Source organism: Betta splendens, chromosome 22 (genome assembly GCF_900634795.4).
Source record: "Betta splendens chromosome 22, fBetSpl5.4, whole genome shotgun sequence".
Lineage (NCBI taxonomy): Eukaryota > Metazoa > Chordata > Actinopteri > Anabantiformes > Osphronemidae > Betta > Betta splendens.
This window is the reverse complement of record NC_040900.2, coordinates 3,990,328-4,017,841: the sequence shown is the minus strand read 5'-3', so window position 1 is coordinate 4,017,841 and position 27,514 is coordinate 3,990,328. Positions and strand designations below refer to the sequence as shown.

Sequence of the window (27,514 nt, the reverse complement as noted above, 5' to 3'; positions counted from 1 at the left end):
ATATTACTTAAAGGTGAAACCAGCAGTACGCTGTTACTTTAGGGATTATCGAGGGCCACACATAGTGCTTTGTGTGTTATTATTATTATTATTAGTGTGTTTCTCTCACATAGTCTTGTGACAGAATCAGCACAGATATGCATCAGTTTGCTAATGCATGTGCAGTACGTGTGCACACAGTGATGAATGTGTGTCTGGTGTAGCTTGTGTGTGTCTTGGCAGGGCAGCGTGCAGCACCTCCTTTGGGTTCATGTTGGTCTATTCTAGACCAGAGACGCTGGCTCAGTAGACTGGAATCCTTCAGGGCACCAGGGACATCTGATTCCCCCACTGTCTAAGCACTGAACTAAATGCTCCTGCATTATTCATGTGTATATCGCTTTATTGCTGTGCAAGGTTTTCGGTCAAAGTTTCTGCCGCACCATTTACTGCACCTATCCCCTAGACGACAACTGACAAACTTTCTGCAATCTCCCTTTGTCTGGCTTCAAAGATAATGACTTTATATTGTCTAAAGGTGGTTAGCCACAGGTTCCTCCCGGCTTTGCCACTAAGTGATGTCCCAAGCAAATCAATTCACACACTGTAAAAAATAAATATATATATATATATTATAATCTAGCACATTTTTGATACAAGAACACATCTTTGAACACACTATAAGTGTAGTGATCTAGCGTAATAGCTGCATGAAAAGTGATCCTCTTAATAAAACGGTGGACTATTGTTCAACTCTATTGGTTGTTGTAAAGTTACCAGCCAATCAGCGGCCATCGTGCAGGTAAAAGGGGCGGGCTGTGTGTTCAGAGACCGGCTGATTGACATGATTCATATTCACGTTACCAAAACATTTTAATGTACAATTAATGTAGATACGTTACGTCAACACAAAGATACCCCACTTGTACGAGGGCTTATTTTAGTCGACGCAAGGTGAATACGGGAATTTTCATGTTCATGTACAATGCGAAATTTGCGCGTTAGCATGCTAGCGACATAGCATTGTTGTTAGCATTTTTTAGCTCACGCTAAAAGGTTTGACTCGTCATTCGATACACATAAGGTATATAGGTATAAGTTATTAAAGTGGCCACGATACAGATGTTTGTATCTTGTTTCAGGAGGAGTCACCTTGAGCCAATGCATCTCTAGAGGGAAAGGAGCCCAGTTAGCCTCTTCCCCCCCTGACAGGACTGCGTGCTTCAGGTGACCTGTAAGTACTGTACGTTGCACCGCGCAATGTTCACACACATAAAACTAGCAGCACTCGTTAGTCTCTTAGCATGGTGCCCCTTCATTGTTCCATGTCAGTCTAGAGGACGTGGTTTTAACTTTATCATCCTTTCAAAAATGACGTCTACCTTAAAGATCTGTATGTTTGTTCCTTTTAAAGAACGTTCTATAAGATCTACTGTACGTGGACCGGTAGCAACAAAGGCACGTGTGACTCAGACTAATTGAAAAGCCTGGCAGCAGTGTAGGAATATTCCCTAATTAACATGATGGAATTTTATCCCCTTTATGGAGGCTAGTAATTAATCATTAAATTATTAATCATATTTAATACTTCAATCAATAAAAATACATTAATCAATTATCTAAGATGAGGAGACCCTGAAACAATTATTTGTCATGTAAAAACTAGTTGCAGGTCTGTCCTGATGAATAAACTGAACATGTGTTTTTGTGGTGTTTTCTCATTTAAATCTCGCACACATCTAAGTCTTTGATGCTAACGCTTAGGATCAGTTGGATCTGGAGATAAGGGATGCTTTTCATGTGATTAGGTATTAACTTATTGGCAAATGGGCTCAACCATGGGACTCATGGAGAAATATTAGTTTAGCTTTCGACTGTGTTGAGGCGTTAGCGGCCATCTTTTCTGTTGAAATCCATATGTTGTTGGCTCAGATGGTTACAGTCTTTGGACTGAGACCCACCAGGTGGGACCAGCCAGCTGGTACTCGGGAAAACAGACTGATACAGGTTTGTTTGCAGTGTGTTGAGTGGCAGTAGGGACCTCTGTGGAGAGCTGGAGCTAATGCTTTCTGTCTTCCTGCTGTACAGTGTAAGGTCATTCTATAGATCAGGAGATCTACTTAATCCGCTCTTCAGTTCCCTCTAGTGCAAAGCAGTGAGTGTGGAGATTTTCCAGTCCAAGCAAGGGATAAACACAGGGAAGCAGAGGAAGAGCAGAACAGAGTGGAGAGCCAGGTTTTGCCGTGGAGCAGTGTTGAAGATAATGTGGTATGACATGTCGTTTTGGTCTGCACTGCTTTAGCACAAGATGCTTTGAGCCATACACAGTGAAGGCAAGTCTGCTAATTACCTGAGTGAGTCAGACAGAAAGATAGAGAGAACTGTAAAAGCCCTGCCAACAAATCTACCCAACCTTCTGACCTGCATTACAGTCCAGCTGCCAGATTTCTCCGTGGTCAACGAGGTGCAGCTCCGACCTGCCCTTTTATTGTTTTGCTGCCGTAGTTTGGCATGTTTGATGGCAAGGTCTGCTTTGGTACGACAACACTCCTTTAGTCATTCATGCCCATTTGCCTGTTTGCTTCATTGTGCTTTTTCAGTCTTCAGACCATTTGCTTTAACTTTGAGTGGATTTGAGTGGGGGGAAAAAAAGAACGTCCCACAGGGGACCTTTCTGAGTCATCTAAGTTGTCTGAGGAAATGCTGTTCATGGCTGGCAAGCTAATTGGACTCTTACCAAACCAGAGGCTCCATCCATAGTGTGTTTCAGATTAAGCGCTGACAAGGTATGACAGGAAGGCCTTTAAAATGTCAAAGCAGGATACCAGCTCAGAGCTTAGCCTACCTTCTTTGAAACACAGCATGTGAATGGAGAAATTACCTCTGATAAATATAATGAACAAGACTCCCTGCTCTGCAGAGCTACACCGGAACCTGCTCACTGTCTCTGCTGGGTGCGAAGGTCATAGCTCAAATTGCCTCAGTCAAGGCATCTATGGTCTTTGTGTGCAACAATAGATGGTGACAAAATAGAAAGGACAGCTTTTCTAAAATGTCAGACGGTTGGGGTCCTGCTGAAATATCTCCCCTCTCTCCCTGTGTCTATCTTGATCGATAAAGCTACCTTTGACAATGGTGCATGTTGTCACCATGACATTTGTTCACACTGCTTTTTCCCCTCACCTGGTTTGCAGCTGAATAGGAATATAACAATGAGATTTAATACAGGATCAATGGGTGAACTCTAATGATACATGCACTCGCATAATGAAAAGTGATGGCAGAAAACAAACCACCTGCCCATAAAATGTTTCCTGGGGAATGTGTCTGTAAATGTTGTGCCAATTATATTTTGTAGTGGTTTTCCCGTGTTTGTTTTTTCTATATACATACAATCAAATAAGGCATATACACATGATTTAATCAGGACTGTGGCAGTGAAGCCAGTCTAACATCTTGTGTATTTATAAAGAGTGCAGTGTGTGCGTGCATGCATGCATCTCATGTAATCTCATTCCCATAAATACCACTTCATTGTTTGCATTTCATTCACCAGATATAGACTTAATGCAGTATGTATAATAAATACTGCAAATGAATTGATTTTTACCACATGTCCATGTGTATATTGAGTTATGTTTCTGGCTTGTACCATCATAGTATTTGTATTGCATGCAGGGTTTTGTGACAGGAATGGACGTGTGTGGTTTATCTGTATTTTTGTACTGAGTTCATATAAATGAATTGTTTACTGAACATGTTGAGTACACTGTAATAGCGTATTTACATGCTGCATATGTGTCTGGGTTTATGCTTGTGTGGGTGCATGTGCACTGTATATGGATTACATTAGCCTGGCTGTTTCTGAATGAAATAGCTTCTATTAATTGTGTGTTTGCATTACTTGGTCTGTGACTTCCTGCGTTTCTGTTCGTGCCAATCCAAAACACCTTGCGTATCCTCCAGCCTGTTGTTTGATCGTCAGCTCAGTGCGTTGTGATGTTCGGGCACCGGGCCCTGCGTCTGGACCCGTGTGTGACTGACACCTCGAGCGCCCACTGTTTAAACATCTCTTCACGTGTTTCTCTTTTGATCAGCCTCTGCCATTCTTACTGATTTTCCAAATCACTGACGCTTGTCAAGGAATTAATTACCTGGATCGTTGCTCCGCTGACTCCAGCACCAGCTGCAGGGTTCACCAGAGAGACCTCGGCATTCTCCCAGCATTCCTGGCTAATCACCCACAATCCATTTCAAAGTCAACCTGATTGGCCCACTACCCGGAGAATAATGTGGAATTACACTGCATCCTGACACTAACAGTTTTGTATTTGCATACAGTATACGGCAGATTAGCTTGCAGAAGCCCGTCAGTGGGAGGCAAATATCGGCATCAATGCCAGCGCTAATGACAGTTGCCTCCTACAGTTTATTAGATAAGTAATGGTGTAAAGCAGTGAGCTGCACTATTCTTAGCTGGTGTGTGTTACACTGTGTCCATTATCTGTGGGAGATGAACATTCCAACAGGCACACCTTTTCAGGAGGCGTAAGAGAGAAAAGGATTTAGCCGAAGTGATGCTGTAACTGCATTTTTAGTCTGAGAGACACTTTATATTGTACAAGAGGATGCCACATAATAAGCACTACATACTGTATTCAAGATAGGCTTGCCTTCAGGGTGTATGTGACCATGCAGCTTACTGTAAGGATGCATAGGCGGAGAGTCTATAAATACCGCCAGTCTGCTGGTGGGTTGTCTGTTAGCCTGTCCGTCTGCCAGCCTGCTGGTGCGTCTGCAGGGTTGCAGCAGCATGACGTCAGCTGTGCTCGGCGCACTCGCTGACCTCTGTCACAGCAAGAGGAGCGCAGTGCACTCCAGACAGCCATATAACAGCACAGACGATGCAGGCAGGGCATAAACACGCAGACCTGAGAGCAGAGGGAGTAGCGTTACGACATGTTGCAGCAGAGGCAGGGATGGAGGAGCCATGCTGGAAGGTGGCACAAAGATCCTTCCTGAGAGCTCGTACAAAAATGGAAATTAGTGAAGAAGAATGTCAAAAGAGAACTCTTCTTTTTTTCATGATGCAAGTTTTATATGAAATACTGTACCTGTAAATACAGAATCCTAGTCACAGAATACAGGTGTGTTAAAGCGCTTCTTTGACTCCAACCATAGCTTGTGTTTAGAATTAGACCAGCTGGTTCTGGAGAAAGCCTGTGAACTAACAAGGCACAGCCCCTGTAACTGTGTCTGCCTGTGTGTGTGCTCGTGCGTGCGGTCATTGTAGTCATTACCTGGTTTCGATTCCTAGCCCCGAGCGAAGTAAGAAACGGCAGTCTTTCATTCTGACAAGTTGTCATTCAGCTAGTTTTCTTTTTTTACCCCCCAGTTTCCCTCAAAGCCCGTCCAACTTTGCTTTCATAATACCTTTGAGGGTTCTGTCAGCTTTGCATCTGACAGAGGACGTTAGCCTTTTAGATCCATTAATTCATGAATAAACATTATCTATCCCACACACGTAACACAAAATACATGTGTTCTAGAAATCAACACTGTAGTTTGGGATTTTGTAACAGCACAACAAAGAATGTGATTTTGGACAAAGTATGACCTTTTTCCTAGCGAATTATTCCTGTCAGCCTTTTGTGCCATCTTTTAACCTTTTTATAATTTTAGTTTACATATTTTCTTCTGTTATTCAGGCTTTCATTGCATAGCAGGCTCATTTGACAGGTTTCCTCAGGCTGATTTTCCACTCAAATCTCATTTCACAGAGACACTGTATTAAAAGCAATTGCATTTTCTGACTCATAAAAACCCTCTCTACGTTTCCAGTACAGTATCCCAAGTGAAGAATATTTAGCTGCACTGTAGTTGCCTCAGCACCTTGAATTCATTAGATGTAATTTAGGACGACAGACATTTCTTTTCCTCCGGATAAATTCATGAATTCACGTTGATGGGAGATCTATAGAGGCTTGAGGCCAAATGACAGGGCCTCTGTGACGTTTATGTGGGTGCTGTCGCTGTTTATGCCCGTGTTTTGGCAGCCATTTTTATCGTGTGTGTGTGTGTGTGTGTGTGTGTGTGTGTGTGTGTGTGTGTGTGTGTGTGTGTGTGTGTGTGTGTGTGTGTGTGTGTGTGTGTGTGTGTGTGTGTGTGTGTGTGTGTGTGTGTGTGTATACATTTTAGTATTAAGTGTTTAAAGTATTTTTATGCTGTGCAAAGCTTTACTGTACGTTGCAATCGTTCATCATTCATTTTACCAACATCACTTGGTTTTAGCATTTCAAATCATTGTCTAGCACCGCATGAAAGCAATCAGGTGAAAACACATTGCTTGTGCCCTGGGCATTGCTGTTCACAAACCTCATCTCAAGTCAGAGATATGGTATAACACCTTTTGGATCCATAAAAAAGCACCTTGCACTGAAGTGAGAAATTGGCTATGAGTCATTATGCACAAACACCAAATGCCTTGGCATTTTCTGTCGCTGCCAAACAATCATCCTTCCTCTCCTCTGTCTATTTGCAATTAATGATTGAATTTCAGCCCCCAAAAATCCCATTTCTGCTTTGTGTATGTGTCCCCAATACACACAGCTGCTACCAGTACACACGGCAGCATGCACAGCAAAGCTTATCTTCAGCCTTTAGATGGGGGCCTATGGAAACAGTCTTGATTATTTCCCTCCTTCTCCAAAGCACCGCTGTGTGCTTTGGGATTAGAGGCTTTCTGTGGCGGCTGCACATGCACACTCACTGGCTGCAGGCAAGAAAGAGAGAGAGAGAGAGTTCTTCTGCTCAATAAACCCCCCCACTAGCCCTCTCTTCTGGCTCAGTACTCAGTCCACCCACCCCACCCCTCCTGCCTACTTCCCTCCCCATGCCCGACACACTAGCCAGTCCTAGGAGTATTACATCACCCTGATGTAATGTCTAACCAATCACAACACAGCGGCACTAAACCTTCCAGGATTATGTTGGTAGCTCAGACTGGGTAATGAGAGAGAGAGAGACGGAGAGACTAGCACCATCACTCATACATATTTTCAAGAATAGCCTCTGGATCAATTCTGCCCCTGTTCCCTCTCATTCCTGAAGAACGGAAATAAAAATACACACTGTCAAGGTGCCTTCTAGTCTTCTACGTGAGAGTAGAACGTAGCGTAGTAACAACTCTGTGCAGCGCACATTCTTAAAAAGGCTCATAATGAGCAGCAGTGATATCTTTTGGGGTTATTACCCTGATCTGATTTAAAACAGTACTTTCTGAAAATTGGAAATTCTTAATTTAAAATCAACAAATTTTCTTTATTTACCGATGATAATAATTTAAAGGATTGACATTTACCAGATTGACATCATCTTATTGTCAGACTTTGCTGCATGTGGATGACTTTTATGGACCTTTCAGGGTGTGTTTTTATTTTGCATGCTATGATTTCAATAGTTCTGTTATATAAAATAGATATACCTGGTATCACCTGTCTGGTGATGTTTTTGCACAAATGGCCCTTTCACTGAGGAGTAATATGAGTAAAATGAGGCAATTATCTTGTCCTAATAATGTGTGTGTGTCTGCTTCAGGATGTCAGGGTTAGAAGGCAGTCTTTAGTGTCCTCTGAGCCATGCCTGCCTATTAACTCAGCTCTTTGTTGTCCTTGGCCTCTGTAGAAGACAGGGTGTCTATCATGGTTATTGGCACTGCATGGAATAACCTTTTTCTTTTTTTTTCCCATACGCACGCACACACACCCTGCGGACAAAGACCCATCATCCAGTGTAGCAGCCACAGACCTGCAGTTTGCCATCTACTGCGTGGTGTACTGTGTGACTGCCACTCCAGCACACAACCACGCCGCTGAGCTGCGCGTCGCAAACTCAGACCCGCGCGTCTGTGCAAATGCACGTCGCTGTACTGGGAACAGTACAGGGAGAAGCCTGTGTTGTGTAGGACAGCATAGGAAGGCGCCGTTCTGCCAGGAACGCCTCACTGGGAATGACGAAGCACTGATGGGACAGCAGTAGGCAGCATGCTGCAGAGAAAGGCTCACTTCCAGAATCAATGGTCCATGCCGCCCATACTTATCTGCACTTATGTTGTCTCACAGTCCAGCGGTAAAATTGTAGCTGTTTCAATATATTTACTATTTCTTGTATGCTGCATATAAGTGGAACGTTCATACCCATGTTGTCAGGGTAAATCAGGGTAAAATTGATATGTATCAAGGGACCGTACACTTTATACTTTCTGAACTCATTTCAAAGTCAAAAGCATGCAAAACTGTTTTGCAGGGGCTGACATGAAGTTACATATTAACTGTGTGTGTGTGTGTGGGGGGGGGTGTATTGCACAGCTGATATGATTTTAACACCCTCTCATACTTAAAGGCGGCGTCTGAGAGAGAAGTGGCAGCATCTGTGGTGTCACATTTGCTTTTGCTTCGGGTCTCCTCAGTTGAGAAAACTGGATGGTTTACCTGTCGCCCTCCTAATTCCACACAGCCTCCCGGGAGCGTCCGCGCTCCAGACTTTTTGTTTTTGTTTTCCCATTTGAACCTGTGCCAAGTGAGACGGGGCCAGCGGAAGCGGCAGCATTCTTGCCTCGACTCCCATTTCTCTGCTACCGCTGCTGCAGCTTCTGTTAGTATCGCTTGCTCTCTCATTCAGTCTCTTACTATCGCTTTCATTTTCATTCTCCTCCGTCTTCACTTTCAGATCAAGCAAACCCCCGATCGCCCCCCCCCCCCCTCACCCACTCCTGCGCAATATATGCAACTTTGGATTGCAAAACAGGTAGAAAAATGAGACTTTCTGTACACGGGCGTCTCATTAGAAATATATATTCAAGTCATTCCAAGCACAGCTTTCAAATTTTACATACGAAGGAGAGAAAGAGGGAGAGAGACAGACAGAAAGAGAGAGGAAAGATTAATGTAAATCTCAAAACAAGGAAGGCATTAATATTTCATTAGTGCCTCTTTTTTCTCCGTGAGTGACAGAGGAGAGGAGATAGTGGCTGATTTAATGATTTTAGAGTCTCTTTCTTTCATTCTTTCTCTCCCCTCGCTACCCCGGTGTCGCTGCTTCCCCCCATCTTCCCAGTCAGCAGATGGGCTTAGCCTCATTTTTTTTTTTTTTTTTTTATGAATTCCTCACAGACCCAGCTGCACATAATTACAGTCAATTCTGCCTTATCTCTCAAATTAAAAAGATTAGATTATTTGTGAAAGAAATGTATGCAGCTCATCTCAACTGATAGTGGGCACTAGTTTACATAGACAGGTTATATATATTATACTGTACCTTCTCCTCAAACCCTTGCTCACATGCTTTAACCCATAGTGCGTAGATATCGCCTTACTTTATTTCAATCTAGATACTACGTTAATGTACATGATTATCTTGAATAAATTGTCTGTTTAGAAATACTATCGCTCGTGTTTTGCCTTTTTTCCAGGAACCCTCTGTGGTAACCAACTTTGAACCTTTGTGGGACTGATTCCATATCAGTATTGCAGACTGCCTCTTGCTCTGCTCTGATAAGATATATCAACGAGTTTTGATACACTGTTCAGCAGCTGTAGCGTTCTCGTACGACATGGAGTGCATTTTGTGGGTGTCAATTTTGTGGAAGCAAAACACTAGTCAGGCACAACATATCTGATTACTTCATTTAAAAGTTAGGGAACTAAGATACGAGTAAACGTTTAAATGAGCTTTTAATAAAAAAGGAAATAGATAGTCTGTGTTGCCAAACAATACATCAATTTGTGTGTATCCTCTACAGTAATGTTGTTTGATTAGTCTGCTCTGGCGTCCAGTCGTTGCTGAGAGGCAATGCAATATAATCCAGATTTCACCTCCAGCCACCCTGGGGATTAGTTTACTTCCCATAACCCCCAGTTTTACCAGTTGATTGGCTGATTGGGAGTACAATTCATTCCAGGTCATGTACTTTATTCGGCACCGCAAACAGTGGTCATGTTTTTCAAATCGGCTTTGTGTTGCTGTTAGTATAACTTGAGTATAATTATATTGATTATGTTTCCTCGGTAATATCATCCATGAATTAAATATATTGAATTATAATATACAAACAAAAATACATTAATGCTGTTATGCTGTTCACAATGTGATGTGTGGTTTATTTGTTGGATGGGTGGTACAATTTCACTTTAAGTGTCACTTTTGACATTAACCTACATTAAATTTGCAACGCTATATGTACTGTCTGTAGCTTTATATAGGTACTGTGTAAAATGAAAATAAAGTGGAGTTGCTCAATTTTTTTCCTCAGCACAGTCATCAGGTGCTGTACATAACTCAAGTATCTCATGCTTTAGCTCTTTGGGCAGAGAAGAAATTTATTGCACATGTTTAAGAGCAACAGTTTCCACCTTTTACATAAAGGTCATTTAGTAACACTGCTCTCTCTTCATGATTGAGGCACTTCACTGTAATCAGTGATTAGCTGACCATAAGGATAACGCAAGTAGACTTGTACAATGAACTAACAGTCCTCAGCTGTACCCTTATAATCAGGCCATATTGTGAGTGGTTGACTTATTGATCTTATAAAACTTTTTACCTGAAGCATAGCAGTTTTTTTTCTTGTGCATTTGGTAACGAATTACGTTCTGACTGACAGAACCTAAAGTTCAGGATGCTTCGGGCTGGGATGCAGTCACCCCTAATTACAGCGTGTGATTGGCCAGACACTCTGATTAAGGAAAGTGGAGTAAAAACACATGTTTGTCTTTCTATAACACATCCCTCATCGATCTGCATCATTACGCACCGATTAAATAGCTGTCTGAGTGCTCTTGGATACATTTGATTGAACGTTGATGGTTGTGTTAGTGGATTGTTGATTAAGCCTGTGTTTGCTTTTGAGGTGTTTTACATTTAAGGTTTACTTTGTAAAAATCTTTTTTTTATTGCAGCATTTTGCTACACCAGACACATTGTGTTGTTATCGATCATCAGTCTGTTTCACGAGGAAAAGCACCATCAATAGAGGTGACTTTGGCACTAAAACTGTCGCTGTGGAGGCTTAATGAAATAAGCTCTTTAATGGTTCAGCCATCACTGTGCTCTTTGTGATTGGGAGCACTCAGTTATAGGATATACGGCGTGTTGAAGAGTGGCATATTTCAAGATGACAACTTTCATTCCATTTTAAAGTCCGTCATTATACAGTGACTATAAAGTATAAAGTGGTGTTTTTTCACTGCACGTAATGATAATCATCATCATTGTATAATTAAAATCAGTTGCTGTAATTTTGCACATAAAACCTGAGCTACAGTATTGTGCGCGATGCAAGGACAGTTGCAGCAGTACTTCCAAGCTGGAAGGCCACATCGAAGACAGCATCATTTACATGGAGCTGCAATTATACCTCCAACATATATTCTCCAACAACAAACATAGAAATGATTATAAAACAACGGGCGCAGTGCAATGCATGAATGCAACTGTAAATCATGACTGATTGTATTTTAACATGAATTTCCAAAGCGTCCTCTGGCAACACTGTAATTTCTGTGCAAAGGACATTAATATTTGGATAGCAGCGCTCATCACATTCCCATGGATTATGGGAAGTGATGTAAATAGAAAAGTCTTTTAATCGAATGTTTCTTTCCATTAATGAAATGTCTTCCTTCTTATCTGGCTCCCTTATGATCCATATGTTAATGTCTAATAAGGAACTATTTATCTCTTCAATTTGCCCTCTCCTGCGTTCTCCTCATCTCTCTTATCTAAAATTGTGCTGTAAATTTGGCACTGTGAATGATTATGCTTATCGACCTGCCCGTAGACCCCATATTAAAATTTTGTGGCATGATTAGCCTATTTATCTATATAATTGGATTGGAGTTTGTGCCTAAGTGTGTATGTGTGAAAGCTGTTGATTTAAAAGGACCAAGAGAAATAAATACCAAGAAAGATGGACAACGTAATTGTCTCTCAGATTAAATCCATTTGCATACAATCAATAGTTTCACCCTTGAATTTTTTGGAGTCTAATCAACTTATACTTGCCTTTGAGATTATTGAAAAGAAAACAACCTCCGGCATGGTGTAAAATGAGACAGCATAGAATTTACTATGCTAGGGATTAGTGTCATGAGACCAGGGAGATTTGCACAGGCAGAATGTGTACACTGCAACACAATGCATTACAATAGTTTCCGGCATGCAGTAATTCATGCAAACATCCTTAGGCTATTTATACCACTCCACTAGAATCTAATTGTGTCCAATACATAATCCAACTAAGAGTTACAGTGGCAGGAGTTCAAGTCCTGTCTAACATGAATATTTAAGGGATGTGGTGTGGAGGACAAGTGTAACAATTTGTGTGTGCCACTGCTTAACTGATTGCCACTAAGATGCAAGGGAGGGGTTTGAATTTCACTTCACAAGAGGACAGAGAAAGTATTGAACTGTTGAAATAAGTAAATTTGTACGTGATAAAGTACAATATAGTTTGGTGTGTGTGTATGTGTGTTTATTTATGATGGGAGACCGCTGCACCCCATTAGGATGTGCTACGAAAGGCATAGCTAACATGAAATTATGCTCATAGCAGAGCGCACATGCCTGTGCACACTCTTCTACTCTTTTGGAGTAAAGGAATTTCATTACCTCTCCAAAATTGATTGGGTAATGTTTTCCTCAAATCAATAGTGCCTCACTCGCTTTACTAATTGGATTACTTGTTTTTGCTTGAGGATGTCCAAATACCAAGGTAATGTGAATTGTTTATGAAATTATTACCTTGAAAGTAGAGGCTGATGTCGGTGACTAATGTGCTTATATTTATTCATCTCTGGCAAACACAAGATGCTTTTACCAAACGGTCACTAGAATAATGTAGGTCGAGATCAACGGCTGTGAATGCCGGTAACTGGTATATTAATAGTTTTAATACTAATCATTAATGAAGCTGTCCTTACTGAGGCTGCTATAAGGACACGCTTGCAGAGTGTTTATTAATCAGGGAATAATAAGTAATCTGTGAACATTAATGGAAATGGATGAGACTAATGGATGACGCCTGCTCTGTCCCACACTTAAGCCTAACACTTCATTACTGACAGACAGATTAGTGGAAAGGAGAAAGAGCATAACAGGCTCCACCTGTGACTGTGTGCGTACACACAAACACACACTCTTGCTCCCCCCGTGACAACATGATGGAACACTGTCAAGCTCATTTGCTCCTCAATAGACTATATGTAATTAACAGTATCCTCTCAGAGAAGCAGCTGAGAATAAAACGAATAGACATCAAATAAATCATCTGCCAAGGTTGGCTTCTTCAATGCTTCCAACCTTATTATGACATTTTTCAACAGTGGCCTCACTGTCTCGGATGCTATTCTGGATGGATGCTCTGTTTTTTATGAGTTTGCTGTGTAGCTTGTGCATAGATTTCCCCCCTCCCCTCGCCCCCGTCATCTGCTTGGACTAACCATGACGGCTATAGTCGCTCACTTCACAGTAGCTGTTGCATCGCAAAGTTAATTTTACCCTGGCCCTGAAATGTCCTTTAACCATACTCCATGAGCACATACTCAAGTCTCATCATAAATCATCTGGATGTAATGTGGGAGAGTCCCATAGCCTAATATATCCCAAACTGTTCAGGATGCGTATCACTATCACATCAACCAAAGGATTAAGCACTTAGGAGAGACATGGCAATACAAAGTTCTCCCTGCTGCACTATAACATGCTCTGTGAAAGTCATAAGTATCTGATCATGCATCCCTGCATTCTGTATCAGTCTCTCTATAATGGATCCCCCCAAATGACTTCTTGTGGTTGCATTATTTAGATGGAATAAAATGCCGGAAGGAAGCAAGAAGGGAAGCTTGGATTCAGTGCTTCATAAACTATCCAGTGTTATCATCTAAATGTTGACTGGAGCCTGTAACAATGACTGAAGCTGCATCTTTACGCTACCAAGGGGGCTATTAAGGTGAAATACACCCAAGATATGTATTTCGGGTGCTTTTATTGTGTTGCATTAGTGAGGACAAAGACAAACGAGTGCTACCAACAAGATAAAGTTATTGTTCCGTGTCCTGCTCTAGCTGGAAGTATTTTCATTAATAAAGACTCACATACGGAGAAGAACAATGACCCAATAACTAAGAGTCGTTTGGCCTTTTTAGAAACGTGTTGGTTTTGTAGTTGTGTTCACACCACAATGCGTGGGTACTGGCAGCTTAACCTAACGTAGAGAATGGGAACAGAAGGAAACAGTTGGCCTGGCTCGGTCTGAAAGGTAACTCTGGAAACCGGGGCTTTTAAAGCTCACTAATTGAAATGTAATTTTATTTGTTTAGACATAGAAAGATCCATGCAGAGATGAATGCTGGACTTTTTTTTGGCTTGTAAGCTAAGCTAACCCCCTCAGGTTTGAATATTCATGAGAGCCCTCCGGAGACTTTATAGATTTAAAATGTCAAACTAGTCTTTTAACAAAACATTTGGCCAAACTCAGTGTCAGACACAAATTTGAGCTTATTTTTAATTAACCAGTATAAAAACAGCAAAATCAGTTGAGTGGTTTACGTAGAAACAAAAAAAGTTCAAAAGGCACATAACAGTTTATCAGGATGTGAAAGTCAGTTATTAATGAATGTGCTATTTGATTCATTGACTAATTTATCAAAGTCTTAGATGCTACAGTCCATTTTTTGGTGTTATGCCTAATCCTCTGAACTGAGTGTTTTGTTTTGAACACTCGGATGTAACACACATGACAAGAGTGGTTAGCTTTGTTTTTGCCAATAAACTGCAGAGACAGCAGATGCCTGTAAAGCCTGAAGGTTAAAGACACCACGGCTTCATTTGATGCGGCGCACTTATCCAGAAGAGTGATGCCCTGTGTATCCCTGTCATTCAGTTGGAAGCTAAGGACATTATTGTATTACAAGCCCAAATGAATCCAAAGGGTTTTTTTCTGAAAGAGGATGCTAAAATCTCCTGACATTGTGTCAGTAAGTTAATGTGATTGTGCCCAAACTGAGGCAAAGCCAGACTAGGAAATTGCAGGCTAGAAATTGGGACCTAATTTCTCTGTCAGTGAAGCATGGGCAACGTGGCACAGACTGAGGGATCTCCAAGCCATGTGAAAAATGCCACTGATCATCATGCTGAAGCATTTTTTCTTTCTGTCATGGCTGTCGCTGGCGAGCAAAGCAGGGCCCAGAAGTCTCCATCATCAGCCCCAAACCCCGGGGACAGGAGAAATCACATTATATCAGCTGTCACACAAAGTCCCTGTCAAGGTGTGGTGGAGATAGAGCACATAGCAGCTCTGGTGTGATGCTGGAGACCCAGAAATACCTCAGACGCTTCATCTCGGCCCCCGGCTAGAACCGAGCTGCAATTCTAACAAGTGAGACACATTTCACAGTGATTTAAGAAAGAAACACGGCTCTCATCTCGTTTGTACTTACAAAACCCCTGTGTCTTAAAATTCTGTGCGCTGGGGTGATGGAGGAGTGTAAAGAGTTCAACAGAAGGGATATGCAGTTTAGTTAACCTTGTGTTCACTTCAGGTACTTCATGACAATTTGATAAAGAGGGTTCCATTTTAACACTGGCTCGCCCCCTCCAGGTTTTCTAATAAGAGGAACTGCCTATCAAACCTGCGCCGTGGATGATGAAACTGCGGTGCAATAGCGAGCGGAGAGGTGTGGAGCCGAGCCGCGTGCATCGGTGTGCTTGTTCAGCACACACCAGACACACACAAACTCCCCGTCTGGCACACACGCACGCATTCTGCTCTGCCGACCGTGTTGTGGCGGTGGACTTCCAGAAGGACGGTGTCTCAGGAGGTGGAACTGCAGCCCAGTGCAAGAACAACAAGCAAAAAAAAAAAACCCAACAACCTGTAGGGTTGTTCTGTCCTGGTGGAGAGGGAATGGAACAAGCCCATACATACAGAGTCTCCAAAAGCTCTGGGGAAATGTGGTGTCACTTCATTCAGTCAGCCATGTCTGCGAATCAATTTATCCTTCTTTCTTTTTTTTATCAGTCACTTCAAGCTGCAGTATGTGTAATCTGTGTTCAATTGGTGTGGATTCGAATAGCGCTTTTCATTCGATAGAGAGCAGTGAGGGAGAAAAACGCAGGGAAAAATAGAAACTAAAAAAAGAGGTGTTGGTGGTTGACTGTGGTGCAGCTACTTTTTCTCCTAACTGCAAACGAAATGCGCGGTAGTTAGAGCGAGTTTGTCATTGTTTAAGGCCCTTTAGGGATTGTATCTCATAAACCTTTCATGGTGTTGAGTGTTTCTGTGAATGTGAGGCATTTTTTAATTTCAAATTCTCTGATTCCCCGAAGAGAACCAAGACACCGGAACTTTCTTATCGTGTTTCTGTGCCCGACTTCTGAATTCCCAGGGAACTTAAAAGAACACACTTTGTTATTCATGATCACTGTGAGCCTCCGCAGGTTCTCATCTAAGTCGTGCGTTGGAGTCGTTAGTCATTCCGCGCGGCATTCTTGTTACAGATGTTAATGACGGATCGGTTTAGATTGTTATTCAGCACATTAACGCCCGGCAGTGACTGGCGGCTCGATGTGCCCTAGACCTCTGGCTCTCTCTGCCTCTCATAGCAGCGGCAGCCCACCCCTTCCAGCCCACCTTGTTCTCCCTCACCACCAGAGGCGAATCAGCAAAAACAGACCCCCCTCCCCTCCAAGGGGCCGACTCTTATTTCATGTCAAGAATAGCAAATGGCCTTTGTATGGTAAAAAGTTTGCTGTGCACTTTTCTTCCCCTTTTAGAGAGTCGGGCTACAGATGTGCAGCAACAATGTTTACCACAGCTGGTGATGAATACAATGTATGGCTTTTCTTCATTACGCTATAAAGCACAGAGGCTGATTTCTGTGTCTAATAGGAAATATATACCCATTAAGTAGGAAAAAACTATTTACGCTTTCATTCATTTGTTCTACTTCACTTCCTGGAAATGCATTTACACACTGAAATATTATTAGGACCAGAACATACATGCAGTAATTGTAAGGTGATAGATTATCGCCTGGGGTAAAGAAGATCTAGCTTATTCTCTGTGTGTTAAGATGTGGCTGCATTACATTATCCATCTAAGTTAAGTTAATTTCATCAGCGGCCACCGTGCTTTAATGTACGTCACACACATAAACATGTGCATGTCAGCCACTTGAATATTACCCATACAGTATGATGCTATCAGTAAAACGGTGCCCAGTGAAGCTAATGCCTTTTCATATATAATAGCGGATGGTGCCATGGAGACATTTGGCTATACATGTGAAGCTTTTCTCATTTTAGTGAAAATGGATGAGGTTGATTAGCTGCTGCACATTATGACCTGAATGGTGGAGTGAGTTGAGGCTGGCAGATCTGGTCTTATTTCCCGTCATGATGCTGTAAATTAAATGGATCCTGTGTAGCACTGAAAGCTCAAAGCTTGGCCTTGGTCTTCATCTGATGAAATGGTACATCTGTTATGGGAAATGGGATGCGTGTGGTGTGTGAAAGTGGGAGAGTGGGAGAGGTCCAATTGCAAAAGAGGGCGAAAGCAAAAAAGAGAGGAAAGGGGAGCGAGAGCAGGTAAATAGATCAATACGCCCTACTCCAGCATGGGCCGACTGACTGAATAAGTCAGGGAGCAAGTGAGAAATGATAAGATCACAGCTCTGTGAATTCATCTACTACTTTGTGCAGTGCACCATGTTTCCCTGCATGTTGAGGAGAACAGGACAGACTGTAGATCACAGGGCTGGTCCACGCTTTCTGTGCATTTGAAAGCAGCATCCCTGCGCTTCAGCGTGAGCTGCTGAACACTTCTGGGTTCCACAAGGGCAGATGATGTATGAAGTGGCTCCTCTGTTTATGGGTGAATGGTAACAGAAGAAGGGAACAAAGAGAAGTGGAAAGGACACCGGGAGCAAAAGAGAGGAAGGAGCTGAAAGGTGGCCCTATGGTGCTGCATGAACAAAATGACGTGTTTATTTTCAGCCACTACACTGGTCACACCTGCACATTCTGTATAGGGCATTTTTCACACTACAGTGTGTACCACAGTGGGGATTGCTGTCTTTGCTCTAACCTTTACCTACAGCTTCAACACATTTTGACATACTAGGAATCACACATAATGCAAATCCTATTTTGGACGCGAGATGCTCCTGTCCCACCTTGTTTGTGCTGAACAGGCTGTTCCGAGGCGCTGATGCTTAATCTCATATGTTGTGAAAAGAAACAGCTGACCCAATGCTCTCAGGAGGTGAATTCATGTAGCACACTTACATGAAAAGACAATGACAGACATTTATCAAGTAGAGTATTGAATGTCAGGGGAAGTGCTGATGTGGAATCACTGACGAGGTCCTTTTCACATCCTCATTCATAATAAAAAATGCAAACATTTTCTGCATCAGCACTCTCACTTTTGGTTAAGATACACAGACAGACCCGTGTCTGACGGGTTTATACCCTATGAAACCATTCTGTTGACGTATTGTAACATTTACTTAACTACTTTATTGATGGAGTGTTGGATGGAGGGTTTAGTGAATACATTAAATACGGTATGAGCCTTCAGTCGTGGGATTTAAACACATTTTGTATTAACTTAATCAATTTCTTGCCATTAGATTTTTGTTAGTTTTAGGCATTACTCAAATATGTTTCAATTTTGGCTTCTAAGCATTTTTGAGGTTATGGTTGTTATGATGTCATAGGTTCACATGTTGTTGCCTTGATATTGGTTTGCAAAAAGAGTTTTTATAATAATTTAATGATTCATACTATATTAGTCGGCTAGATTTAACTTCATTGGCACGAAACTGAGAGAACACCCAGCATGACTCTCACCTGCAAGACCTTGCAAATAGGACCACATCCCCAATTTTGTAATAAACACACACTAAAATATTATACACTGTATCCATTCAACTCTAACCCCACTAAAAGATAAGGATGTGTTTCGCATTTGTACATAAACATAAATTTTCTCCTAGAATACAAATGTGCTCGGATATGAATGCAGAGGATGTAGCTTTTCAATACTATTCTCTCAGTTATTGCATTCAGGCCATGGGAAGTGTTTTTACACAAATGGAGAGGTATGAAAATATATTTGTTTTGAAACTGGAGAGGCTGATTTCGTTTAGTAAGATGTGGTGGATTAATGAAAAGGCAGCATCTCTTTCTGTACCTTACTAAGTGGATGATGTTTCAATTTAGTCTATGTGTGAATGCGGAGCAGAACAACACCATCAGCGAGACAGCGATGAGACTGTTACGTGCGGCGTGTAATGCACAAGTGTAGGAAGCAAATCAAGCAGCAGACCATGAGTGGTACTGTAGCGGTCTTCTGGGAGAGCTGGTTATTTGCATGGAATTTAGTGAGGCAGCAATGTGACAGCGAGAGTCTTTACAACAGGCTGACGGACCACTGAACCCGCATAAAACCTGCGTACAGTATAAAGAGACCCTTATGGGGAAATGTCTAATACTGTCTTATCATTGGTACAGTGCATTCAGTAAGTGTGTTACTGACAGCACAATGTCATGAATAGATTTAAGAAAACAAAAGAAAATGATTTTAAAAGGCTAATAAAACAAATGCACTTAATGGGTATATAGTTAGTATTTTGAGTGGATATGCAAAGAGCATCTCAGGAATGCTGAGCCTTTCAGACTACAGGGTTAGGAAAGGTTTACCACTCTGGGGAAAACTGTAGTTTAGCGATTGATAGGAAGCGTTTGTATCGAAGGGCCAATGCTGAATGACTGTGATGTTGATGGCTAGTTTTCTTTTTTTGGGCTGCCCACCATTAAAAAAAAAAAAGAATTTTATGGTGGAGCTCGGAAAGACCTCTGCAAACTATAATCAGTGATCAGGGTTTGTTAAAATCAAGGTTATAACTCTATGAAACTCTGTAAACAAGGTCTGGAGAAGCTGCTTTGCCCGGGCTTCGCTCCTTTTGAGACGGGCTTAGGCAAATCTGTGGCAAGCTGTCTTTCTGTCTGACGAGTCACATTTTGAATTTTTTGTTGGAAATCATGAGCACCATGTCTTCAGGGTTAAAGAAGAAATAGACCACCTGGCTTGTTATTAGTGCTGAGTTCAGAAGCGAGCATCTGTGGTGGTATGGGGTACATTAGTGCACCCGGCACATCTGTGAAGGCAATGTTAATGCGTAATGATGTACACGTTTCCATCCACACACATTTTTCAGCAAGACAGTGCCAAACGACAGTTTGTATGTATTACAGCAGCATTGTAACAGAATTTGGATGCTACAGCACACAAGCTTGCCTGGAGTGCAGACCCGTCACCCATTGAAAACACATTATGACTGAAAAATGCATCAAAGGAGGGAAACTATTGAGCTCCTGAAATTCTTCATCAACAAGAATGGAGGGGATCGCTTTTTAAAACTAAAACAATTGATCTACTTTTACTATAAAATATTGAGTAATTTTCTGCACAGTACATGTGTTCACGCAAACCATTGCCCCCATGTTAACGATTGTCACTGTCACTTGACCGGCCTCTCAGTCCAATTCCCATAGCTTCCTATACGTCTCTTCGGGCTGTTAGCAGTGATAAAGACAAGCGCATCAGTCAGCACTCTCATCTCCAGTTCATCATCTTCTAATGCTTTGAATAAATCCCAAGTCATAAGGCGAGTGGGGCTCCATTTTTGCAAGTTATTCAATTAACTAATGAGAAACGTCTCGTTAATAACTGATCGAGGATTGTCATTAAAACATAATCTAACGGCCGCCGTTGCTCCGTCTTCGCCAGTTCCCTTCAAACTGATCATTAGGCTCCGAGTGGCGCAGTCATTGTGATACAGTGGCTTCCAGAGTGTCTCATCAAGAATCCTCATCTGAAGCGAGATCAAATCAGAGGAGTGTTATTTATGCAGCGGTGCAAAGAACAATCAAGGATCCCTGATTTGTTACAAACATCAGTAAAGCAGTTTTAAAGGGCGCTTGATGATGTATAGACCCTTTGTTTTGCATATTTATTTGATATTCATGAAGTGTCCAGGCACACTGACTTGACATGTGTCTCTATGGTGATAAATTATTGAGAGATCTTTTCAGCGAGGCAGTTGAAAAGCAACTGCATTAATAATGAACAAGTCTGTGTACTCTTATAATTGTGTTATTTCCCTGGAAAGTTGTGTGCATCAGCCTTCAATCTCCCTTTTGTTGTGTGACTTTGATACGTGGACACTAGCCAGCGCCGAGGAGCATGTTCTCTAAATCCTTAAATGTACCCATTTGGTGAAACACTCGGACATGAGGGAGATTTATCAAGTTGCTCGTGTTGGTGTTGAGAAGGTCGATTGCACCAACTGACAGACTTTGCTTGAACAGATTTGATGTGGTTCGTCTGTGGCACACTGGCTCTGTTTATTCATTTCTTTGGATGTGCTTAAATTCGAAACAAAAGGTTTGAAAAATCTTTCTTGCTGCTATAAAATTCTGGTCTTTTCTTCCCAATGAGATTACCCCCTTCGATCACATGCCAACCCTTACCCTATTGTGAGGGTAATGTTAATTCCTTGGAATAATTCTGTTGCTGAGAGACTTTGGATCACATTAGCGGTCCTTTGCCAGGCTGCACAACACTGCCATGAAATATCGGCGGTTTCATCAGTCAGAAGTGTGCACGGGCCTGTTTTTGACAGAGTTGCTCCGGTGCGGGTTCTGTGAGAGGATTGGAGAGGACACGTGTAATGTGTGTGAAAGGATGTCCTGTTGAGTGAGAGCCAGGCTCATCTGTGCCAGCTCTCCACCTCTCCCACCCCTCCCTTCGCACCACATTTTGCCACTTTTACTCTTTCCTCTAGTTTACATTTCCCGTGTCTCTTGTAATAGCTCCTGTTTTGTTTTGACGCAAAGACGAGTCAACTAAAACACATTGTGGGACCAGTGTCTTACTAAGTGTCTGTCTTGCTGCTCTCCGCCAATACCCCCTCGTTTTTCTCATCCTCAGTCAATTATACAGATGTCTAATGCGATCTCCCTGCTGTAGGGAGAGGACAGAGCATCTATCATCCTCAAGAGAATGGCTGTGATGGTGGGGGGTGTGAGCCCCACGCTTTGCTTTGCAACAGAACACTCATTCCTCTGAGCTGGAAGGACGCCAGTCGACTGGGGATCAAACCTTGGCCCTCGGCCTGGCAGCAGGCTTCCACGGCTCCCTCCCTTTACCAGTAGATCTGGGCCACATCCATGTGGGCCAACAGCAGGCAGCTTTATTTCTGGTATCTAATCTGTTTGTTCTTGCGAATGTGCTGTTGACGAGCAGAGACCGATGTTGGGAAGAAAATAGAGAGCAGAGTCCTGCCGGTACCGAGGCTTCTGTTGCCTAAAGGTGATGTTTGCCAATCAGATTTCTGGGGATTGAATCGGTAGGATAAGATATACAGGGCGGCTCAGAATGTGGGGGGTGTCCATGCTGTACAGTTTTCCAGAAGCAGTGAAATAATTTGACATGGATCTTATGTTCGGTTTGTTTTTTCTGACCAGTAGGTTAGTATGGAGCAGTAACTATCCCCATCTCCCCACCACGGACGCGCTGAGATATTGCGGGGTGAGATTGGGCCAGCTAACAGGAGACTGTTCTTTTTTTCTTCTTTTTTCCAACTACATCCAATTCCTTGGCTGAAAACCAGAAATACAGCGGACAAGCAAAATGTGAATAAAAATCTCACCTCATCAATATCTCAGCCAAGTCACAGGAGGTAAGAGAGGTAAGAGTGAGTTCATAATCAAAACAGTCTCAATATTTTATCACTTTGCAGATACATTTTTTTGCCTGGCTTGGCCAGTTTTGCTGACTGGAAATTTAAGTGTTTAGAGCTGTGAGGAAGCTGGAGTAAGGTTTTTTTTAGCCAAATCACCAGTGGCCTCTTTGAACCCCGTGATTCTTTTGCACTAATTAAAAAACATATTCACAAACTTAATGCAGCATTTGTAAAATATGCTTGTCAAAAATTATGCTATACAGACACATACTATCAAAAAACTATACATTATATAAAACAGTGGTCCCCAACCCGTGGACCGCAGACTGGTACCGGTCTGTGGGTCAAATGGTACCGAGCCACGAAAGAATACTCACATTATTTCTGTTCTATTTACTGTGTGATTCTAAACTATCGTTTAATTTCCGCAATCTCTCCGCTAAATCCACTTACAACTCATGCATGACCTATGACGCTTGCCTCGGTCTTGTGTCTTACCTACAACCGCAACTGTCCTAAAGGGGCTGCTCCGGCTGATAACACCCAATATGTCACTGCTTTATTGAAACTGAGCAAGCGAAAAACGTCTTTGAAAAGTTTTTCCGTGCAGATCCAGTGAGGAGAGAGGCGAAGATCCTACAAGTAGAACTATCAAAGTAAATGTGGACTTATTATTGTTCGCACGCACCCAAGCCGCTCTGCATAATACGCAGCAACCGACTTTCCAATGAGGCAATGAAGGCAATGAGGCCTTCTAACCTGCATCACCACTTGGAGACCAAGCATTCTACATATTACACGGTGTCAGTGAAATTGCATACGCAGTGGATTATATTTATATTTAGAAAATACCAGTTTTTATGCCTATTGTATCAGTTTTTGTATTCTATATTTCCGCTACACCGTAAAGACATAAAGACTGTGTGACATTAAACCAGGCCGTGGCACAAAAAAGGTTGGGGACCGCTGATTTAAAACATCCATACAGAACATTCAACTTTCTAGTTAGCGGCATAAACTACTGTACATAGGAACCTCCAGTATACTGCCAGCCTGTACAAGAAAGGGTCAAGGGTTAACAAAGGATACTGCATGCTCTGTCTGTGTCTGTGTGGGAGACTCTAGGAGTGTGTAATCAATATACACATGCAGCTACCACAGCCTGGTGGAAACATTCATGCCTTAGGATGAACAAGACAGGAAAACTACACATTGTGAAGATGGAGAGGAGTTATGTGCTTGAGATGTGGCAGTGGTGGTGGTGTTGTGAAAGAGGGGTCGGGAGGTGGATACAACCCTGAAATAAGAGTGAAATAATGATCCTGGCATCCCTGCAGTTCAGGTACACCATAACCTCTTCCTACATGTACTCAGCCTCTTTGTGTGCGCTCAGAGGCACTGCAACTGCACTGAAAGTGCAGGGGGATGCGGCAATTCCCAGCTGTCAGCCTGACCTGCTGGTTAGCCACCGTATTTCTGCCTGACCGGCTGTAAAATTAGGAGCAAACATGGTTCTCTTTAAAAACAAGGGCTAGCATCCAAAGCGGTGTCTCTCTCGGGTGAATAATTCATATTAAAACATCACTCACAAAAGCACTAAAAATATGCCCAGGGCTCCGAAGACCCAATGATGTGCCAGACTGAGGAAGGCTTGTATAAAAGGTGCACATTGTGAAGGGGAACACTGAATCCTCTCACTTGGAGGTGTGTTGCTATGAGTAGATCATAAAATAAATATCCCCCTTTTGCTAAAGCCAGTGTTTTAGATATAAGTGCACCTAGTAATGGAGGGGAATTTCCCCATGTCATCTTTTTTATCATTTGCGACGGCATAAATTTGTAACTAAAGCAGGTCACTAAGCTTAGAGTAACTCTGTTACTCAATGAGTCACGCTATTGTTTTTTACAGCAGCGTGCCTTTTCGAGCCCACTTTAAACAGATGCAGTCAGCTTCTTAATACACCCAGGACAATAAATCAGCTTGTTTTTCTCTAACATAATCGGAGTAATATAAAATGTTGATCTCACAACAATCCCTCTTTGTGTGTAATGGTACTCGCAATAGACGAGACTTGAATCGCAATGCAAACAACGAAAACAACTGCAGTAAGATAATGGGGACGTGGCCAAAATGCATAAAGCCAGAAAACACTCTTCAGCCATTTATTCTGCTTAAAGGACATGAGTTACTATTATACTTTACAAATGTTATATGTTGCAATCAGTGCGCCGTAAAATAGGTCAATAGATTGTGTGTGGGTCTAATCTCTGATCAGATGGTGTTCTCATCCAAGGCTATTAATGTGCTGATCCATTAATTGGGAGAGCTTGCTCTCTTAATGCAATGGCCTTCTAAATGTGTCCGTCCCAGTAATTTAATAATGGCCATTTCATGCTACTCTGACTTTTCAAACAGCTTGCTCGGGGCAGCTACAGGGACTGGTTATTGATTGAAACTCCTCGGCTGCCTGGGCCGTGCTGTGGGTGAGAGAGGCTCATCAGCCTGCTTCCCAGAGTCCAGATGCGAGCAGACAACCCCCACCACCCCCGTGTCTCCACACGCTGCTCGTAAACACGCAAACATGGAGCCCACATAAAACTGCGGACTCCGCTGAGGGTGCCCTCGCCGGTCCTGATCAGTGGAGCACAAGTGAGAGCTTTGAGTGAAGCGAAAAGGGGAAATTGGTGGGAAACTCTGAAATGAAGACGTGGGAGCTCTTCAGCCGCTTCATGCACAGCTCTGTGTATAGTCACCAGGGCTTGGTGCATGTGTCTGAGGAGTAATAAGGACAGAGCAGAGGAGGAGAGATAAGGGAAGAGTGATGGGGGTCAGGCTGTAGCTTTGCTGGCAGCCCTCACGGACCTCACGCACCACCCTCCTCCCCCACCGACAGCCTGTCCAGGACACTGTTTGTTTGCACAAGGTGATAAATAATTTGGCCTGCACTGACATGGATTAATGTGGCCCTTAGCCCCCTTTTCCTCCCTCTGCGTTTGGTCACAAATGTTTGGCCCCTCAATCTAGCTCTGCCTTAATGAGTAAAACGCATGAAAGTCTTATCAGCTTTCAAAGCCGGGGACCAAATGTAACCCTGCTGCTACTGAGAGCCCATCATGGTCATAAAGATGCTTTTATATATTTAGAGCATTGCCCTGGACTTGTTCCCTAAGGCATTTACAAGAATTGTAACACAGTTATGTATCTACTAGTGTGCACTTTATATATGTTTTTTTTATTTAGGATAGGTTTTCAGTGAAAATAGGACTGCTTTAAAAAGCTACAAGCAAGATGCTGAATTATTTGCTGAACTTGAACATCAGTTTATAGTAAAACAATAAAGTTTTGCAATTTGCTGTAGTTTGGTCCGCTGCTCCGGTTGGGAATCATGTACCCGTGAACAGTGAAGATTATAAGCTTGTGACAACAAGACTGAGAGTTGTTTTTACTGTAGATGCTAATCACTGCTGTAATTGTAAGTACTTTAAATTGAACTATGCTCTCAACGCCATAGCAAAGTAGTTTTTTTTTTTTTTCATGCAGCAAATTTAGCTCATGAGGCCTCGTTTGTTCGCTTAGTGGAGGGTAGAATGACATCTGCTTCCTACTGTGCAAGACCAAGTCAACAACAACCAACACTCATCTTCTGAACAAACTATCTCACACCACTCCGCAAATTAGGGGTTTTTTCTTGTACTGTCTCCAGTTTTTGTCTTGGCGGTGGTGTTTCTTTTCAAACTACATTATTAGAGGCTCTTAAAAATATCTGAGATGTTTCTTGTTTCAATAATTAAACAGTGTACGGCTAAGGGCTCTCGTTATAACTCTTAATGTTCATGCCCTATGGCCTTTATCTTTGATCTTTCATGCTACTCAGTGCTTTTGCATAATTTTAACTCTAACGAGAAACATTTGAGCTGCCACATCCTTTCTCCTATCTTCTGCTTTCTCTGTTTTGCTCTCTCACAGATAAACCGGGCAAATGTTTTCGGCTTCAGCTGTTGCAGCTATTAAATGTACTCAGCTTGTGTATGATGCACAAGAACAGTGTGTATAAGTTGTTGTATTTACATTCCCGAGATGCTTGAGCGGCAACATATCTAGGTCTGTCGCTGAGGACAGTTTGTTTTTAATGTGTTTCACTACTGTGTGTGTGTGTGTGTGTGTGTGTGTGTGTGTGTGTGTGTGTGTGTGTGTGTGTGTGTGTGTGTGTGTGTGTGTGTGTGTGTGTGTGTGTGTGTGTGTGAGTTTATTTTCTCAGGGGGTCCAGCTTCTCACACCATGAAAACACTCTTAACTATACAGTATGGCAACCACAGCTAGACAGACAGCTCATCTCAGCCCACATCTGTCATGCATGCACACAAACAACTAAACATGCTTCTTTTTTTATCAAGAAGTCACATAAAACTTTGTGTAGGTACATTATGTATGGTGCAAACGCATTCAAGCTGAATATGCTTTCATTATCCTCCATCACGTTACATGCAGATACCTCTGTTGCACTGGACCCTAGAACTAGCAGTTCAAATTCAGTTACTGCATGTGTTACTTTGTCGAGGTCTGCCATCTGCTCTTTATTAACACCTTTGGTGTCTTTGCACATGCAGCCACAACAGCAACGTAATAAGAAATTATTTAGTTTATTGTACCAATATTGAAAAAAGTGCTGCACGGTGAAGGATCGAATGGAAATAATGTGATCACATGGCGATAAGACGGTCAGACA

The 27,514-nt window shown here is 42.3% G+C and overlaps 1 long non-coding RNA gene across 2 annotated transcripts in view; it reads left to right on the top strand.

Moving 5' to 3' along the window:
- Positions 1 to 794: 794 nt before the first annotated feature.
- Positions 795 to 27,514, top strand: part of LOC114849025 (uncharacterized) — a 42,186-nt gene continuing 15,466 nt past the window's right edge. Inside the window, exons 1-3 of one of the 2 annotated variants that reach the window (XR_008693556.1) lie at positions 795 to 933; positions 1,122 to 1,213; positions 7,757 to 9,962. This is a non-coding gene — a long non-coding RNA (uncharacterized LOC114849025). Of the gene's footprint in view, positions 934 to 1,121; positions 1,214 to 7,756; positions 9,963 to 27,514 lie in introns of those variants that run through there. The other variant, XR_008693557.1, reaches the window with a different exon arrangement.